The following is a 20,035-nucleotide window of genomic DNA, read 5'->3' on the forward strand; positions in this document are numbered from 1 at the left end:
CCCCCCCCCCCCCCCCCCCCCCCGTGCGGTAACCTAGGTTTGATGTGAGGCGCCATGAGGCTGTGACACTCTCTTGGACAGCCTGTGCTGGGAGCCTCACCCCACTCACGCTCACCCACTCCACATGTATCTTATTGTGTCATCTGTATGTTGTTTTTTTTTGTGCTGAGGTTTTTTGCAACGTCACATTGGGTATGTTTACATGGACATAAGTAACCGGATCAAATGGCCGGTCGGAATAAAAGTGTGTCATGTAAACGCTCCGTTCGGGTTATTTTTTGTGTATTCGGCGCGATCCATTATAATTTCTGATCAGAACGAAACGGGTGGTTTACGCCGATCCGAAACCCGATCGGTGCGCATGTAAACGCTTGATCTGTTCATTTTTATCTGATGGTGAAAAACTGACCTGACTGCGCATGTGCGACTTTGCCATTTCCGCCTGGCTAACGCTAATAATATTAGCATGTCAGGGAAGTAAAACTGGTCGGTGAGCGACACAACATTTCTACTAGAAACTTTTAAAGAGCTCAAAATGATTTCTATTACCTGTAGCTCAGTCAGGGAGTGCAATAACGTCTCCAACATCCTTAAAACCTGTCGCAGGTCCATTTTGAGTGCTCAGGTTTGTTTACGTTCACCCGGAAGTAGAACTTCTTCTTCGGTGTTTTTTTTTAAGGAGAGTTTACCACTCTGCGCATGTCAGTACTGCTGTTCAGAACAAAGCCCGCTGCATGTAAACGCTCATCATGAACAGATTGTGCCCATGTAAACAACACATTTGAATTATTCAAACAGAACACATTTCAATCCGGTCAGAGAATTCTGCGCATGTAAACATAGCTAGTGTGTCCTGTTAGGAACACGGTGTGAGATATGATTTTTTTTTACCTCTTCTTTCCCTCGTGTTGCCTTTTTCTTATCTAACAAAAAAAGGCAGCGCCTCTCGAGGATGCAGCCTCAGTCACTCCCGTTTTCCCATGTCTATGCTGTTTGGTTGTTTGTGTTTCTTGGACGGGCTGTACTGAAATTTTAATTTTTAATTTTGTTTTGCTTCGGTGCAATGAAAATAAAGGCTGATTCTGATTTTGATAAGTTAAGCTGAGATAAGACTGCAAGAAGTTTGATTACTTTAACAAGATGTAGCTTATAAATATTCAATTTGAAAAATATGCAGCATCAAATTAAAAAATGACATCTCATTGTTGTGCTCAGTGTTCAATGTTGCCACCCCCAACCTGTCACAAAAATATTAGTTATCGGTTAACTGCAGCTTGAAAGAAATGCAGTGTTGAATTAATTAATGATATTCTGAAAGACTGTCATCTCTTTGTTGCTGTCATCCTATTTAAAGCAGGTAAATGTTGCAAAGGTTTGCTGCTGAGTGCAGCGACAGGCAAAGTGTAAACAGTAAGACATTCAGAAATGCTATTATTTATATTCAAGCTCTTCTTGCTTTTAAAATGTATTTCATTTTCTGTTACTTTTTTTGCAAGTCACACTGGTTTGAAATTAAATGAATTTTTAAATGTTATTTTCATTTTTGTTTTGCAACCTGCAGATGTTCGAGATGCCATGCCTACAAAGCAGTGATGTCTAAAATGTCACCAGAAACAGAACTAAACTGGGAAGAAAGGAAGCACACACACACACACACACACACACACATACACACACAACAACAACAAAAAAGTATTATCTTTTCACCTCATCTGACCAGTCCCCTGTCCTCAGGCTGTGACAAATCGAGGGAAATCTCTGTAGGGGGTGGACATGTCCAGACAACCATCTTCCTGGAACAATACTGCCCCCTCCAGGGTGGGCTGACCTCACCTGGGAGCTGAAGAATGGCTGCCTGAGGGGTGCAGGGATCCAGCTGAGGTGATGTAATTGTGTTTCTGGAGTTTTGTCTTAGCGATTTGAGGTTTCACAGACAGCATGTGTGCGTGTGAAAGAGAGAAACATGTGGATGTGTGAATGTGTCTTTGATGACACTTTTGACCTTTGCTTTGATGCCGGCTCCTCAAAGGATGACAACAACAAATATCATAAAACATTTATCCCCTCATCACCACCCATCTCTATCTCTTGTCCTTTCTTTCTGTCTATCTGCTCCTCCACGTGTCTTTGAAAATATGTTATTCTTCTCAGTCTTCTCTTTTTTCCTTTATAGGTAGGTCCTCAATCATTTTTGAAATCTAGATTATTGTTTGTTTTATTTTTCTCTCTTATACTCACTCTTTCCCTCTTTCTCAATTTTATGTCAGTTTATTTTCTACCACTGTATTTCATAATAGTTGTGCTTTCTTTTCCAAAGTCTTTGTCTTATGCAACAAAGTCCACTTTCTATGATCCACTGAATATTTCCACTTTATATGACTATCCAGCAAATTGGTGTCCTTACGCCCCCAGCTGTGTCATGCATATTAAATCAGACTAAAGATGGACATTTCAAAGGGTGCACACAACGGGGGAGAGGAGTCAAAAGACATGATTACAGCAGAGGTGGATTATGTAGACAAAGGTTGTGAAAACTCCCAGGTGTCCTTGCCTTTAAATACTTCACCTTGCCATACGCTTCAATTCCTCATGAATTTGGTGATCTATTTAGTGCTTGTAAAACTTTGTGGAGTTTAGTGAGCTAATTAGTTTTCATTAAGCACAAACATTTTTAAGTGTAGTTAGCATTTAAGCAACCTGCAGTTGATGAAAATGACAAATACACAAGTAATGCCGTGTATTATGTCCCGCTGTTTCTGTTGTTGAACCACGTTTGTTCAACTCCATCTGTTGCGTTTGTATGAAAAAACATGGCTTGTGAATTTTTACGTGGGTATTTGAGTATTATGTATGTCAAGCAGCAGCTTTCATAGTCGCAGTTCACCCCCCAGCCATTTTTCTGTTCCACTGAGTACTGCTGCAGAGCTCCAGTGACCTGCTCTCAGCAGACATTCAGTAGACTTGTCTCTGCTTGTGTGTGTGTGTGTGTGGTGGTGGTGGTTGGGGGGGGGGGGGCATCATCAGCTGCTGTGCAGTATTGTACAACATAGGAGGACACATTTCACTGAGTTCACTGCCTGGCTAATGGAGAAACTGCATGTATATTTATACAGCAAATGCGCAATCCTTGGATATAAGGCTGTGTCCAGGGTGGAGCCAAAGTCAGTAGCATGGGAATACAAAGTAATGTCTTGCTTAATATTTTTACAAGAAAGGCGCATGCTTGTGAAAAATCACAACAGGTTAGGTATTTTGAGTTATTTGATGTCTATTGATCTAATTATTAAGAAATCCTTTTAGAACTATTTAAGCAATCAATACAGACATGAATGCAAAACAATACAGTCTAACTTCCACTGTTATACAGTTCATAGTCAGGCTGCTGCAGTTTGAACAGCCGCTTGTGGTGTGGTTGGCTCCAAAGGCATGTCAGCCCAAACAGACCACTCAACTACTTTGGTTTGCATAAGAAAAATAATTTACGGCCATTTGCAAAAACAGCTGTGATCTCTCAACCTAGATCCCCCTTCAGAAGAATTTTGCTCAGTATTACCAATATATTTATATTCGTATTTATTATATATAATATTAATATAATAAATATTATCAGGCTGACACTGTAAATAACTAATTTTTATGTAACTCTAGCAAAATAATTGTATTGAAAGCTCACTTCTGTTACAGAATATTCCATTATTTTGTGTAACTTCATTTTGAATTCATTGTTCATGTTTCGTTCTCTTTTTTTTTTTTTTTTTGTAAGATTTTATCCGTGTGATTTTTGGTTCCGTTTGATTCTTGTTTTCCTTGCACCTGTTTTCAGTTACAATCAACACACCTGCACTTTATTTAGTCGTCTGCTTCAGTGTAGTGCATACGGTGTATCATTTATAGATTTTTTTGCCCTTTTGCACATTCTCATTTGTTAGCACCATTAGTTTCTGTTTGCTTAACTAATTTCATTGTATTTATGGACAGTTTCATAGTTAAATTAAATAACCTATTTTCTTCTACATGTCTGCCTCTTCCCCTGGTCCACCCACCATTTAAGACCACCACTGTGACTATCTTACCGTGAAGACTTGACTGATGAACAGTTACTTCCCTGTAAGGTCAGTATTTTATTGCTAATAATATTTACCTGACAAACATAATTTTCCACTGTATTTGCATCATTCATGTACATCATGCACTGTTCTACATCAACAGAGCTTGACATGAGTTAGCGTGATGATGTCTAATAGTAATTTTGATTATTTCACCTGGCTTTCTTCTTTTAATGATACATCATCATGATTTTAGATGATGTATCATTAAACGAGTACAAGATTATATGAGTTATGTGAAACATTTTGCAATGGCAAAGCAAAAAGCCAAGTGTAGCTTAACTGTACCATTTCATACCATGCAATGTCAAAGTGCTGATTGGAAACCAAAGCTACTCAGTACAAGCAAAACCAGCTTTGATAATAAAGTATAAAGTAAAATTAAAATGTGCTCAAGAAGTGTTATCAACTCTGTTTTTTTTTCTTCATTTAAAAAAACGTAGTAATTGTAATACAGATAGTACTTTTAGTCTTGTTTACAACTCATACATCTATGTGGATGAAAGACGAAAAGTTTCTACGTTATTTGTTTGTTTTGTTTTTTGAATGGCCAGAGGACCAGACTTAACTTTTTTAGATTTAAATGTAAATGTTTTTGTAGAATCTGGTTCATCAGATTTAATTCAGTTCAGTTTATGTATACAGTGCCAAGTCACAACAGAATTTGTCTCAGGGGACTGAATAGAAATATTCGTATATAAAACAAGTTAACAGAAACATTCATATATAAAAATAATAATTTTATATTTTTTATCTGAGGAGCAGACTGCTTTGAGCAACTCATTACAGAACTCTCATTAGCAGGACTTGGATTCTGGACTGGGCAGCACGGTGGCGCAACTAGTAGAGCTGCTGCCTCTCAGCGAGCAGGTCCTTGGTTCAAACCCCGGTCCAGGGGCCTTTCTGGGTGGAGTTTGCATGTTCTCTTCTCTGGGTGCTCCGGTTTCCTCCCACAGACCAAAAACATGCATGTTAGGCTGATTGGTAACTCTAAATTGTCCCTAGGTGTGAATGAGAGAGTGAATGGTTGTTTGTCTCTATGTGGCCCTGTGATGGACTTGCGACCCGTCCAGGGTGTCCCCCGCCCCTCGCACAGTGATTGCTGGGCACCAGCGACCCCCGTGACCCAAAATGGAATAAGCGGGTAAAGATAATGGATGGATGGATGGATTCTGGACTCTCCTCCAGAATCGGTCCTAAAGTGCAGGTGCAAATCCAGGCTGAGCTGAGCCAGGCTGAGTAGCGGTGTGCAGGGCTGAGCAGAGTTGGGGCTTATTAGGGGCAGTGCAAAAGGGGCATTAGATGCAGTGAGAAGAGCTGGTTTTGTTCAGTATTTTTACATCCTTTATGAGCATTGGAGTGATAATTGGATTCACACCCAGGACTAATTCCTTTGGTTCAGCTGTGTGCTTCATCTCAATTCACTGCCCTGCTGGAGTTTATCCCAACAAACCAGCCGTGATGCTGCAGTTGCTGTTTTTATCTGTTTCCATGACAACGTATAGCTTAGCCTGACTCATTACATTTTTCTTCTTCTTCTTCTTTTGGCTTACCCCTCTTCAGGGGTTGCCACAGCAAGTCATCCTGCCTTCTTCTTTGTCTTTTTCCTGGCAGTTGCGTTTCTAACATCCTTCTACCAATATACCCACTGTCCCTCCTCTGGACATGTCCAAATCATCTCAGTCTGCCTTCTCTAACTTTATCTCCCAGTTGTTCAACCTGTGCTGTACCTTTGATGATCTCATTCCTAATCTTATCCATCCTTGTCACTCCTTAGGAGAACCTCAACATCTTCAGTTCTGCCACTTCCAGTTCTTTCTCCTGTCTTTTTGTCAATACCACTGTCTCCAGACCGTACAACACAGCTGGTCTCACCACTGTCTTGTAAAATTTTCCTTTGACCTTTTCTGAAAGTCTTTTGTCACAAATCAGTTCTGAAACTTTTCTCCATCCTGCCTGGACTCTCATTTTCACCTCTTTGCCACATTCCCCATTTTTCTGGATAATTGACCCCAAGTACTTGAAGTCCTGCACCTTTTGTGACCGCTGCTCCTTCTAGCCTCAGTGTTCCACCTGTAAGGGTGCATGTATGTCTCAGCATGGGCTTTAATCGTTGTGTGTTTTACCACATTTTGGCACATCTGTCGAAGCATCTCAGATCTTCAACTGTACATATGTTTGCTCTGCAAAAAGCTTGGCACAAAACAAACCTTTTGCAATTGGCAGCAGTCGGCACTCTGCCCAGCTTCTATGGTTTATGGATGTGGATCAGAACTGCATTAGCCTCAAGCCATAGAAAGACTCCCTGTAGTCCTTGTATGAAACAAACAAATATGGCAACATCAATAACATTAATCTGAAACTGATATGAGCATCAAATCTGTCTGACTCCCAACTCATGCTGTCAGTCCGTCAACATTTTCATTAACGCCACAGAAAAGGAAGGAGGAAGCTAATAAAAAAAACAGCATGGGAATACAAGCCTCAGATGCTGATTTCACACCAGAGCAGCAGGTGCTGTGCTGTGGTTCTCCAAATATAATTCTGAAATGTTCAAAAGTGTTAAAAGTTTAGCTTACAATTCTGTAGAAGCAATTAGCACTTCTATAATTACCTAATAATTCTAATAAGTTCCACTTGTGTCGTGAGTAAAATTAATGAAGAGCCGAACAACCAGCAGCTAACTCATTGTTTGATGAGAAATCTGATGGAAAAAAGAGAAAATTTAAGATCTCATTAGTTTATTAGAAGTGCAAACTTTTTGAACAGATGTCATGAGACATAACTAATAGATGATCAGTTTCTTATAAAATGGTTATTCATTGATCATTATAATTGCATTTCATATGTTGTCAGTGGCTTTGTTAGAATAGACTGAACTTGATTAGTTTTAGAAAAAGGAATAAATGATTCTTAAATAGCAAAAAAGAAAAAAAAATCCCAACATTAAATGTATATATCAAAATCTTCAGCTCATATATATAAAAAAAAATGATATGTTAAGCTTTTAGCTAACAATGTGTTTAATCCCATTAATAAATGTAAAAATGAATAATAATTTAATTACTGGTGATTGATATTTGTAATCACTTGTTTTTATGTTTGGCTAAACCATGAGATTCCAAATGAGTTGTGACTAAACTAACAGAACAAATAGCATCAATTCACTGTACCTGTGGGCACGTTTCCACACACACATAAAACTAATAACTTTTAAAACTCACAAACCATTCCTCCCTCTTGACTTCCATGATTGTGTTCAGAGTCCCCTACAGCCTAAATTTAATCAAAGTCCTCTCTTTTTGTGACCAAGGAGCTTCAGGCTGGCTTGTAGAAAAAAATGTGATTAGCTGAGACAAGGTTTCCTATTTGAATATCCCCAACAGGTCCACAACACCTTTTATTTCTAATCACACTTGCTGCTTAAAGATACGTTTATTTACCTGGGAGGTAACTGATCCCAGGAAGCTATCTGGACTGCAAAATTATGACTGTGAAGTTGCAGTGTGAGTAAGCTCAAAGGACTTTCTTTCCTGCAGCTTTTAAGTGAAATCCATTTTCTAGAAGCCTCTCTTCAAGCTGGAGCTCATTTCACTCCATCACATGTGAACTCTGATGTACAGAGATATACACACAGAGACACGTTGACCTCTGTTTAGACGGAGGGTTTTGATTGATGCGCTCTTCTGAACATGTGCTCAGGGTCAGCAGCTGGCCAGTGTGAAGCTCAAACGACCCTTTGGCCAAACTAAATTATAACACCTTTTCCATTGGAATGCCATTTCTCATGCATACTGCTGATAGCTAGTGTTTTTCATGAATGGTTGAGCTGCTTTGCATTAGTGTCAAATACATGCATAAAAACCAAGTTATCAGTTGTTTTTGTAGTTTGCTACATTGTTAGTGACTTTATAATTCTGTATCTCGGTGTATGAGATTAACTAGTTACGTAAATAAAAAAATCAAACCATAAAATCTACAGTAAAGAGTTAAATTTGAATGCATTTCTTTCAAGACATTGATTACCAGTATATATGTAAAATATAACATGCAGAGAAGGAGGTCTTTTACCTCTTGCATGTAGTCTCATGTCTGGAAACATCTGGAGCTCCAGCCCATTAGTGAAAACAGCTTTACTGTTCAAGCATTGAAAATCCAGGCTCACATTTACTCTTTTTTAATTTTTGAAATATCTAAAGGAATCCCAATAAATAGGACAATGTGATTTAGTGTTTTTAAATTATGCAGCTGCAAAGAACTGCTGGACCATGTTTTCTTCTTTTCTCAAATGAGATGGATTAGTGTAATTTTATCTGAATAAAACTAGTCGAATCAACACAAATTGATTGCCTGAAAAAAAACATAGTTTGAACAAAAACACATTTAAAACCTGGAAATCTCAAGATCTTATTAGAAAACTGCTATCATATTTTCATACAGTATAACTTCACATTGTAAAGGAGATTAAAGCCTCTAGTGCCTGTTTTTATACTTATTTAATTAATACCTTTTTTTGTGTGTGTAATTTGGTTGTTGTGTGTATGGCATCAATCTTTGCTTTCTCCCTTTGAGTTTGGTGGTAATTACATGCTTTTATTGCTAAACTGCACATGGGCCAGCCCTGCCTCATGAGTGTGTGTGCTGATTTATGGCTTGTCAGGACTGACAGCTGGCCAAACCCTATTAAACTAGTCACCACATTCCTGAGGTCAAGCATTAAATATGACCCACTGCCCCTCAACATGCAGTAAACACACACACAGACACACACATTCAGCAACTAACAGTGACTTGTAAAACGTGACAGATTTATTGTTTTCCTTCTCTGTTTTTAGAAGCCTTGTTTTAAGTGAGAGCATAGAAACTGTAATACAGAAAGGAAATAAAAAAAAGTGGTTTAGGTTGTGTGAATACTGGTTTACCATTTACACAGTATTTTATTTTTCCATAGTTATTTTTTTTAATAACTGTACATAATTTGTGCTGTTTTAGCCATTTATATCTCGAAATGTTCATCTCATATAGGAGATGGGACCAATGAGATATGTTTTTTGAAAATTTCATATTTTAAAAATATTTACTATTAGAAATACATTGCAATCTCTCCATTTCCCACAGAAACATTATTTAAAATCTGCATTAGCATACACTTGTTTTTATGCTACTTTTAGTTTTAAGCCCCGTTTTACTGCTTTTATCTATCATTTAGCTATTTTTATCCTTTAACTACCATTTTACTACTAAATCAAACTTTTGATATATTAAACTTTTAGCTAAAATGTTGCTAACTTTTTGCTTTTTATAGCTTTTAGCCAGTTTTTTACTACTTTAGCATTGAGCTATCCTTTTGCTGATTTTAGCTAATTTTATCATTTTTAGCTTCTTGCATGCATTTTTTCTACTTTTAGCCTTTAAATACATTTTGCTACATTTAGCTTTTTCTTTTGCTACTTCTAGCTATTTCCTACTTTGGCTTTTAGCTGATATTTTGCTTCTTTTAGCTTTTGTTTTGCTTTTTAACTTTAACAACTTGGTTTATCCTTCTTTTGCCCATTTCAGCTACATTCAGACTGCATTTTCACAGAAAATGTATTTTCTCGAGTTATGCTTTGCACTTCTGCCACCTGGAGTTTTAAACCTTACTTGTTTTGAGACACCGTTAGGATCAAGGTTTTAGTCCAAAAATAGTCTCTGTGAAAGTGAAATGCAGACAGAAGTAGTAAAAATGTGATCTTGGTGACTTGCACCAACATGTCAGAGACAATCACTGTCTGACTTTTCAACTGCATCTTTTTGTTATATTTCTCCAAAATTTAATTTAGAGGTGAACACAGATTAAACCCTCACATACTCAGTTTTACCTCATTTTCTGTCTTGTTACTGTAAGGTGGAAGCTAACTGTAAGGAGTTTATGCTTTAAGTTTATCTAATGCAGCTAGCATGGTCATATCTCATCAAAAACTGCTGCCAGTTCTTCTACTTATGCGTCTTCATGCCTTGTCCGTCATTCCATGTCTCTTGATCCTACAGGTTGCAGCAGCTTCTCCCCCACCCCCCTACCCAAACTTTTTCTGCTCTCAGAAAAGAAAGTCATTCATTAACTCTTACACACCTTCCTCCTCCATTACTCACTGATACACAGATCCACACGCTGATTCTGTTTTAAGCTGATTTTCTCAACTATCAGCCAAGGATAACCCCATTTTTGCCTTACTAGGATTTAAAAGTTTTTTTGTATATTTCTTAGGGGTATTTTTTTGTTTGTTTGATTTTGTTTTGTTTTTTGGAACCTCAGGAGATCAGCTGGATCGAGAGGATGATGTCTTAAGTGGTAAGTGATCATGCATATCTCATTTTAAGAGGACATTCAAAGCCCATTAGTTTAACTGATCTTTTAATATGGTTTTTTACAGAGTAGTTATGAATTCCCAACTGCCCAAGAACCCCTGCTCACTGAGTCTCTGGACTAAGGCCAGCAGTTTTAAAACTGAGCCATTACTGCTGCTCTTTAAGAGGGTTATCTGTCTATTTTAGAGCTCACCGTCTCAAAAGGTTTTCGGTTATAAACTTAAATGATCACAGCAAATGAACATTTTGGTTTAGGACAAAAAATGTCAGTGCTGACATCCTGCATGTTTTGTGTTTGCTTCTCTGCAAAATTAAGAGTTTCAATAGAAGATGAATAATACAGTGATGTCAACTCTATCATAGATAAAGCACATCAGGTTTATCAGACAATATTAGCATATAAAACTGTGCATTGTAATTTGTTCACATTTTCCTTTCATGCATAGACTTGCTGGGATTTGTAGAAAGCAAAGCATTATTGAGACAAGAGTTTGTGTCTTGTGAGCTGTGTATAAGTGTGTGCTTGTATTTGCTGCTGTGTGAAACAGCTGTATATCTGATGTCGCACCAGAGACATCTGCTGTTGTAGCTCAGAGCTGTGTGCACATGTGTGTGTGTGTGCCTCTTCACTGTCACCAGCTTCCCACCTACAGGGATAATCCATCCTGTGAAGTGGTGAGGTGGAAAATGCCATTATGTAGAAATAGCTGACGTGCAGTTAGACTTGCAGGCATGTGAAGTGTGTCTGATTGGGAATGTGTGCAAAAAAAAAAAAGAAGAAAAATGTAGATAGAGAACACAAAGGGGAATATAAGAGCGAGGAATAGTAAATTTTATTTTGTGACATCATTTAATCGACCTAGAATGGTGATAAACTCAAGGTCTCAGACACATTTTTTTTTTAGCAAAGATGGGAAATCCTTATGATCCCAGCATGGACACAGTGAGGGATGTCTTTTTGAGCAACCGTCTTTGATGTGAGATTATATGTGTCTGAGTATTTGACTTGCATTTGTAGATGTTGCAGGAATATCTTGAGGCTTTATAAACAGTGATGATGTCACATGCACGCCAGTCATTGTTTGGTCCAAAGCCTGGTCCAGAATTAGTGATGGCGTCATATTTTGAACAAATTTTAATAGACCACAACTAAGACATTAAAATAACTGGTTCTAGGACATTTTCTTATGCTTATTGTTTAAATTCTTGTAGTTATGACTGGTCTGCAAAATAAAACCCTTGCAATCACAGTTTGACTTATGTGGTAACAGCACTTTGCCCATGGAAGTAAATAAGGTATATATCAATAATCACAATAGAAAGTCTCATTTCAGCCATTTTACTGTCTGGTTTTAAGTCAATAAAGTGATTGATACTAATAATATAAGGAGCAAAACATTTTGATTAGATTGCACTAGTAGTTTTATAGCTTGTTAGCCAAATCAATAATTCAGCTTCCTGCTGTGTAGTGTGACATTTCCCTAAAATCCTGCAGAAAATTAAACATTTCAAACACATTTAAGGCAAGACAATACTAAATTAGGAGTAATCAAAACAAGGCTTTCTACAAAAAAAAAATGGCAAGTTATTCTGATAACAAAAAATTAATAGAAGTTAAAACTTGCCTTAGATAAAACAAAAACAATATACAAAACAAGCTAAAAGGAGTGGAGGTCTCTGCTTTTATTTCTGAACATTATTATGTTACAAATAAATATTAAACAAACTATAATTATTTATTATTCACTCTAATAATTTATAAGAATGCAAGCATTCATACTATTGTGATCCTTCTGGTAGTTTAAGCTTCTTTCTGTCTTGCAGCTACTTTTCAGCAATTTTTTTTTGCTAATTTCAGCCTTTTCTTTAATTAATTTCCAAATTTTGTGCTAATTTCTGCATATTTAAACCCATTTCAGTAAATAGGTGTTATTTCTGATTTCTTCTGCTAATTTAGGCTTGTTCTTCCATTTCAGCTACATTTCAGCATGCTTTTTTTTTAAAAGCTAATTTCAGCTGTTTCTCAGCAAGCAATAAGCATTCACACTGCATTTTCACAGGAAATTCAATTCTCTAGTTATTTTTGGTTTCTCTTTTTTGATACTTGTGATCTTAATTTTTGACAAACATAAAAAGGGCTCCTATAATTTAGTGTTTTAATGGATGAACAAAAAAGTCTGTTTACAAGACAGTGGTGAGGCCAGTATGGTCTGGAGGCAGTGGCATTGACAAAAAAATAGGAGAAAGAACTGGAAGTGGCAGAAATTAAGATGTTGAGGTTCTCCTTAAGAGTGAAAAGGATGGATAAGATTAGGAATGAGATCATCAGAGGTACAGCACAGGTTGAACAACTGGGAGATAAAGTTAGAGAGGCCAGACTGAGATGGTTTGGACATGTCCAGAGAAGGGACAGTGGGTATATTGATAGAAGGATGCTAGAAATGCAGCCGCCAGGAAAAAGACAGAGAAGAAATATGGATGCAGTTAGAGAGGACATGGAGGTAGTTGGAGTGAGGACAGAGAGAGATGGAGGAGTATGACTCGCTGGGCAACCCCTGATGAGGGAAAAGCTGAAAGAAGAAGAATGGATGAACAAAAAAATATTTTTTATTAAGAGCTGGTCTTTTTCTTTGTCTTAACATGTAAAAATGCAAACAGTCAATTATCCACGTCTTACAGACCTAAAGTGTATATACTATAACAAACAATAGTTTTAACAAATAGTATTTAAATACCAATTACCGGTATTTATGTAGTCTTTATTCCAAGCATAATTTGTGGCTCTTGTTACATTTTATTTAGAAATATAAAGGCAGATTTTTTTTTTAGTATGTTGAGTAGAAATGTGTTCATGCTAACACGCTAAGCTAAGACATTAAACATTGTTGACTTTATTTGTAAATTATCAGAATGCTTAACCTCTCTGTGTGTATTTTAGCATGAGGGCATTAATTTAGGCTATGTTTAAAATTTATTTAAACCAATGCAGAAACCTTTTTTTTTTTCTCACTGTTGAATATAAATATTCCTCTTGACTTTGACAGCTCCAGTCAGTTGTTTAAAAAAAAAAAAATGGAAAAAAAGCTCTTATTTTCATCATACTTAAGCCATTGCTGGGATAATTGATTGTGGCTACCTTTGAACACGCATGCACATCTATTTAAAAGCCCACTGTAGCATGAACATGGCTAACTACATGTGCAATTCATTGAGTGTCATTTATCACAGTATGTATAAGTTAACTTCTTGCACTTCAGTAATCAGGCAGTACATGCAGAGGCAGATCTTACATCTGCACTGGTATGTAAGCAGGGGGAAGTGCATGGTTTCTTTTTTCTTTTTTTTTTGGCTGTTACTTTAGAGTTCAAGCCCTGCCAGTTCTCACTTCCATCTGCAGAAGTTGTAAACGATTCAGCCTTCAGCTATTTGGGCTTAGTCAGACCAGATGGTCAAATCACTTTGAGGAATTTTCTGGAAATCAGATTGTTTCATAGTGATCTTTTTTATGCCATTACCATATAAATTTACAGCTGAAGTTTGCTTTTATGAGGCACAATTCAAACTGATGAATTGACATAATAAATGGGTTTTGACTTTTAAAGTCAAGAGTTTTTTTATGTTTTCATGTTGCTGAGTAAAGGCAGATCTCTTTGATGATTTGCACATGCCCATACAGCACTCACATGCACATGCAGGTATGTGAGGAGTAATGTAAAACATATCAGTAAGATCATTTCTCTCTAGATCTATGTTGTATAAATGTGTTGTTCTTTGATGGTTGGTTCATTCATTTCATTTTAACAATCCATTACTGCTGTGATTCTTTATGGCATGTTGTGCTGACTGCAGTGTTAAGTCAGATTGGAGGCTGATTACATACGAGTGAGTGAAAGCTGTTCATTTAAGCATTTTTGTTTATATGTTAACATGATTGGCCATACCGTTCATACTCATACATGTACATACTGTTCAGTTTATCCTTTATTCTATTTCCTCTAAATTTATATATATATTATGTTTGTATTCTGTGAGCACTTGAAATTGAAGTCAATTTCTTGTTTGTGCACACAAACATGGCCAATAAAGGTGATTCTGATTCTGAAGATGACTGAGCTGATTTTAACCACTCATTCATTCAACCTTTTTTTAGGCAGGTTAATCCCATTGAGCCTCGAGAACTCGTTTACAAGAGAGACCTGATTTCTTAACAAAGAGTAATGACAGCAATACATAACGATAAAAATAGACAGTCATAAAATAGGCATATAAATTTAAGTTTTTTTTTTTTTCTATTTTTGTAACAAATCGAAACAAAATAGCAACCAAAAGGAAAATCAAGAGGAATAGTGGCAAAAAACAGCTAGATCACAAAGCGATTTAGAATACTAAAAACAGGAACATGTCTGCATTGGCTTTTGCCAGGTACTTAACAGGGTTTTGAAGTCACTTAGAGAGGTCAAGGTTGAGCGCTTCAGAACGTTTTGCAAGGTATCCCAGAAAAGAGGGGCGGCATAGGACAAGGCCCTTTTGCCTAGTTCAGACCTCACTGAGGGAACACTGCATGTAATTATGTCCTGAGAGCGCACGCTGTAGCTGCACTTGCACAGAGACATGTAGGAGGAGATGTATGAAGGCAACAGACCGAGAAGTGATTTAAAGATGAAAATGTACCGATGGAAGAGTCTGCGTGAGGTTAATGATGACCAGTTAACCAGTGAATACAATACTCAAGTGTAGCTGTCTTAATGAGTTTGTGACAAGGCAGAATTATTCCAAATTGGTTTGAAATATTACTTTATAGTTTGCATAGCAAAGTCTCAGTGGGACTCAAGTGGCTACATTGTGTGTTATGTTGCAAATTTTTATATAGTCACTTTACATATATTTAAATAAAAAACAGTATTCATTGACAAAATGCATACCACCTGCTAACTTTCATGCCAGAGTTTTCTATGCTTAAAAGTTGTTTTGATCTTATTATTTCAGCTTTCCCTCTTCAGAGGTTGCCATAATGAGTCATCCTCCTCCATCTCACTCTGTCCTCTGCATCCTCTGTCCTCACTCCAACTACCTCAATGTCCTCTCTAACTGCATCCTTAACTCTCTTCCTCGACCTTCCTCTTGGTCCTTTTCCTGGCAGCTGCATCTCTAACATCCTTCTACCAATATGCACACTGTCCCTCCTCTGGACAAGTTCAAACAATCTCAGTCTATCCTCATTAACTTTATCTCCCAGTTATTCAACCAATGCTGTGCCTCTGATGATCTCATTCCTAATCTTATCCATCCTTGTCACTCCTAAGGAAAACCTCAAAATCTCCATCTCTGCCACTTCCAGTTTTTTTTCTCTTGTCTCTTTGCCAGTGCCATTGTTTCCAGACCATACAACATAGCTGCCTCAGCACTATCTTGTATACTTCTTTGTTGACCTTTGCTTCCATTTTCAGTTCTTTACCACACACATTTACACACTTTAAACGCTCCCCATTTTCCTGGACACTTGACCCAAAGTATTTGAAGTCCTGCACCTTTGTGACCTCGGCTCCTTGTAGCATCATTGTTCCACCAGGCTCCCTCTCATTCACACACGTACTGTCATACTACGGCTGACTTTCATTCCTATTCATTCAATTCATACTTTGTACCTTCCCCTCTATAAGTTCTCTTCCAACTGTTTTGTGTTCTCACCATGGATCACAATGTCATCTGCAAACATCATAGTCCACTGGGATTCCAGCCTGACCTCATGCGTTAGTCATTCCATCACCAGAGCAAACAAGAAGAGGCTCAGAGCTGATCCTTGATACAATCCCACCTCCACCTTGAAGCTATGTCACTCCTACAGCACATCTCACCACTGTCCTGCTGTCCTCATGCATGCCCTGTCACAGTCTGACATACTTCTCTGTCACTCCGGATTTCCTCATGCTCCTCTCTTTGCATCGTGTCATATGCTTATTCTAAAGCCACAAAGACACAATGACGTTCTTTCTGCCCATCCCTGTACTTCACCATCAGCATCCCCAAAGCAAAGATGGCATCTGTGATGCTTTTTTTTTTTTTTTTTTGGCATGATACCATACTGCTGTTCACAAATAGTCACTTCTCGTCTAAGTCTAGCTTTTACAACTCACTCCCAGATCTTCGTTGTGTGACTCATCAACTTAATTCCCCTGTAGTTACTACAACTCTGTACATCACCCTTGTTCTTAAAAATAGGCACCAGCACACTTCTCCTTCATTTTTCAGACATTTTCTCACCCCCAAATATGCCACTGAATATTTGAGTCAAAAAACTCACTGCCATCTCTCCTAAAAATTTTCAAACCTCCACTGATATGTTATCAAGTCCTACTGCCTTCCCCTTCTTCATTCTTTTCAGAGCATTCTGAACTTCACCCTCACAAATCTTTCCCACTTCCTGATCCACTATTTCTGTGACCTCTACTCTTCTTTCTCTTCCATTCTATTCATTCATTATCTATTCAAAGTACTCCTTCCATCTTCCCATCACACTCTCCTCACTTGTTAGAACATTACCATTCCTACCTTTTAGCAAGTCTAACCTGTTTCACATCCTTTCCAGCCTGATCCTTCTGTCTTGCCTATCAGTACAAGTCCACAAGCTGTCAGATTACTAAACACTTGATAAATATTACAGAACAATTGGCAATAACATTGCACCAAGCACCTAATATGGCTAATATTAGCTTGTGACAGCTAATATGTTTGTTGCTGCTGCACTATGTGGCTGTATCATGTATGATACAGTATTATAAGGTAGATCCTTACTGTCATAATTCAATGTCAGTGTTACTCACTACCTGTGCAATAACCTGTCACACAACCTGTGTAGTATATGTTAGTTATATGCAATATATATCATGTGCATTTTAATTTATATTACTATTTTGAAATACTTATTTGTACAAATTCATCCTACTTGAACTGTTATATTCTACCATGTTGTTGTTTACTAGCTCTCTTTAGGATGTTGTAAATATTATAATTACTTTTAACAGGAAGAAGCAGGTAAAAGATAATGGATGGATGGACTTTTTGGTACTTTATTTTGTACCCTTTTTGCATGCTTTAGTATTTTCTTTTTTGTTCTTGTGTTTAGCAAGTCAAATCGGTTCTTCTCATCTGAGCATTTCATTGTACTGTTAACCTTTTGTTAACCTTGCAAATGAAAAATAAAAATAACTTGAAATTGTCCTCTCGTCCTCTTTACTGCCCAGCCTCCCATACAACTCATCATGCGCCTTCTGCTTTGCTTTTGCTGCCTCCTTCTTCGCTCTACATTGCATCTCCTTATATTCCTGTCTCCTCCCTTCAGTCCTCTTACTGTCATATTTTTTCTTGGTTAACCTCTTTCAATGAATAGCTTCTGCACTCCACTATTCCACCACCAGATTTCCTTATCATCTTTTTTCTGTCCAGATGACACATTAAGTGCCTTCCTACCTATATCTCTAATTACAAGCATTACTACAAGCATGTCCTAAAGACATAAAAATCTGGATAACCCTAAATTTTCTACTTTTGAATACAGACATGACTAAAGATTTTGGTTTTTGGACCTGAGCATCTTAGGAATAAATGTTTCAGTCTTTCGTCCTCCTTGGATGGCATATGGATGCATAATTGGATGGTTCTAGAATTGCGCCGCTCAAGGTGGCTGCATATTGGAGCAGCTCTGTTACTTTCATTCTGGGATTTTGCTTTTCGAAACTTTAATTCCTATTTTTCTGGATGTAAATCACATTTTTTGAGTGGTTGTTTTGACAAACAAAAACAACTTTTGACAAATTGACCTCGTTTCCTTAATATCCTGATGCATGCTCTCGTTTTCTTAAATTAATTGTTTAGATTGAATAGTTTTCATTTGATACTATTTCTATCTTAACATGTGATTTTTGACCTGCCATTGTGTATCTGTTTCTATCAAAGCCAGCCAGTCGAAGCAGTGTCCTGACTTCTGAACCTGATTCTGCTAAAGGTTTCTTCTTCATGAGGGAGTTTTTCCTTTCCACTATTGCCTTCATGCTTGCTCAAGATGAGTTCTGCGATAGAGTTAAATTCAAAACAGTCTGCTCTTCAGATAAATAGTGTTAACTTATTATTTTGTCTACAAACCGGATTCCAAAAAAAGTTGGGACACTAAACAAATTGTGAATAAAAACTGAATGCAATGATGTGGAGATGGCAAATATCAATATTTTATTCATAATATAACATAGATGACAGATCAAAAGTTTAATCTGAGTAAATGTAACATTTTAAAGGAAAAATATGTTGATTCAAAATTTCACAGTGTCAATAAATCCCCAAAAAGTTGGGACAAGTAGCAATAAGTGGCTGGAAAAAGGAAATTGTGCATATAACGAACAGCTGGAAGACCAATTAACACTAATTAGGTCAATTGACAACATGATTGGGTATAAAAAGAGCTTCTCAGAGTGTCAGTGTCTCTCAGAAGCCCAGATGGTAAGAGGATCACCAATCCCACCACTGTTACACAGAAAGATAGTGCAACAATACCAGAATGGTGTTACCCAGCATAAAATAGCAAAGACTTTTAAGTTATCGTCATCAACCGTGCATAACATCAAAAGATTCAGAGAATCTGGAACAATCGCTGTGCGTATTGGTCAAGGCCGTAAAACTCTACTGGATGCTAGTGATCTCTGGGCCCTTAAACATCACTGCACCTCAAACAGGAATGCCACTGTCAAGGAAATAACAGAATGGGCTCAGGAATACTTCCAGAAAGCATTGTCAGTGAACACAATCCACCGTGCCATCCGCCGTTGCCAGCTGAAACTCTACAGTGCAAAGAGGAAGCCATTTCTAAGCAAGCTCCACAAGCTCAGACGTTTGCACTGGGCCAGGGGTCATTTAAAATGGAGTGTGGCAAAATGGAAGACTGTTCTGTGGTCAGATGAGTCATGATTTGAAGTTCTTTGTGGAACACTGGGACGCCATGTCATCCGGACCAGTGAGGACAAGGATAGCCCAAGTTGTTATCAACGCTCCGTTCAGAAGCCTGCATCACTGATGGTATGGGGTTGCATGAGCACTTGTGGCATGGGCAGCTTGCATGTCTGTAAAGTCACCATTAATGCAGAGAACTATGTTCAGGTTCTAGAACAACATATGCTCCCATCTAGATGTCATCTCTTTCAGGGAAGACCCTGCATTTTTCAACACGATAATGCCAGACCACATTCTGTAGCAATCACAACATCATGGCTACGTAGGAGAAGGATCTGGGTACTGAAATGGCCAGCCTGCAGTCCAGATCTTTCACCTATAGAGACATTTGTCGCATCATAAAGAGGAAGGTGCGACAAAGAAGGCCCAAGACGATTGAACAGTTAGAGGCCTGTATTAGACATGAATGGGAGAGCTTTCCTATTTCTAAACTTGAAAAACTGGTCTTCTCTGTCCCCAGACGTCTGTTGAGTGTTGTAAGAAGAAGGGGGGATGCCACACAGTGGTAAAAATGGACTTGTCCCAACTTTTTTGGGATTTGTTGATGCCATGAAATTTGGAAACAACAGATTTTTCCCTTAAAA

At 37.7% G+C, this 20,035-nt stretch overlaps 1 protein-coding gene across 1 annotated transcript in view; it reads left to right on the forward strand.

Moving 5' to 3' along the window:
• Positions 1 to 1,662, forward strand: part of lrguk (leucine-rich repeats and guanylate kinase domain containing) — a 21,479-nt gene extending 19,817 nt beyond the window's left edge. Inside the window, exon 19 of the mRNA XM_037696168.1 lies at positions 1,562 to 1,662. The gene's annotated coding sequence lies outside the window, so the exon portion shown is untranslated. The remainder of the gene's footprint in view (positions 1 to 1,561) is intronic.
• Positions 1,663 to 20,035: the final 18,373 nt, after the last annotated feature.

This window comes from Nematolebias whitei, chromosome 22 (assembly GCF_014905685.2).
Source record: "Nematolebias whitei isolate Nwh7 chromosome 22, NemWhi1, whole genome shotgun sequence".
NCBI lineage: Eukaryota > Metazoa > Chordata > Actinopteri > Cyprinodontiformes > Rivulidae > Nematolebias > Nematolebias whitei.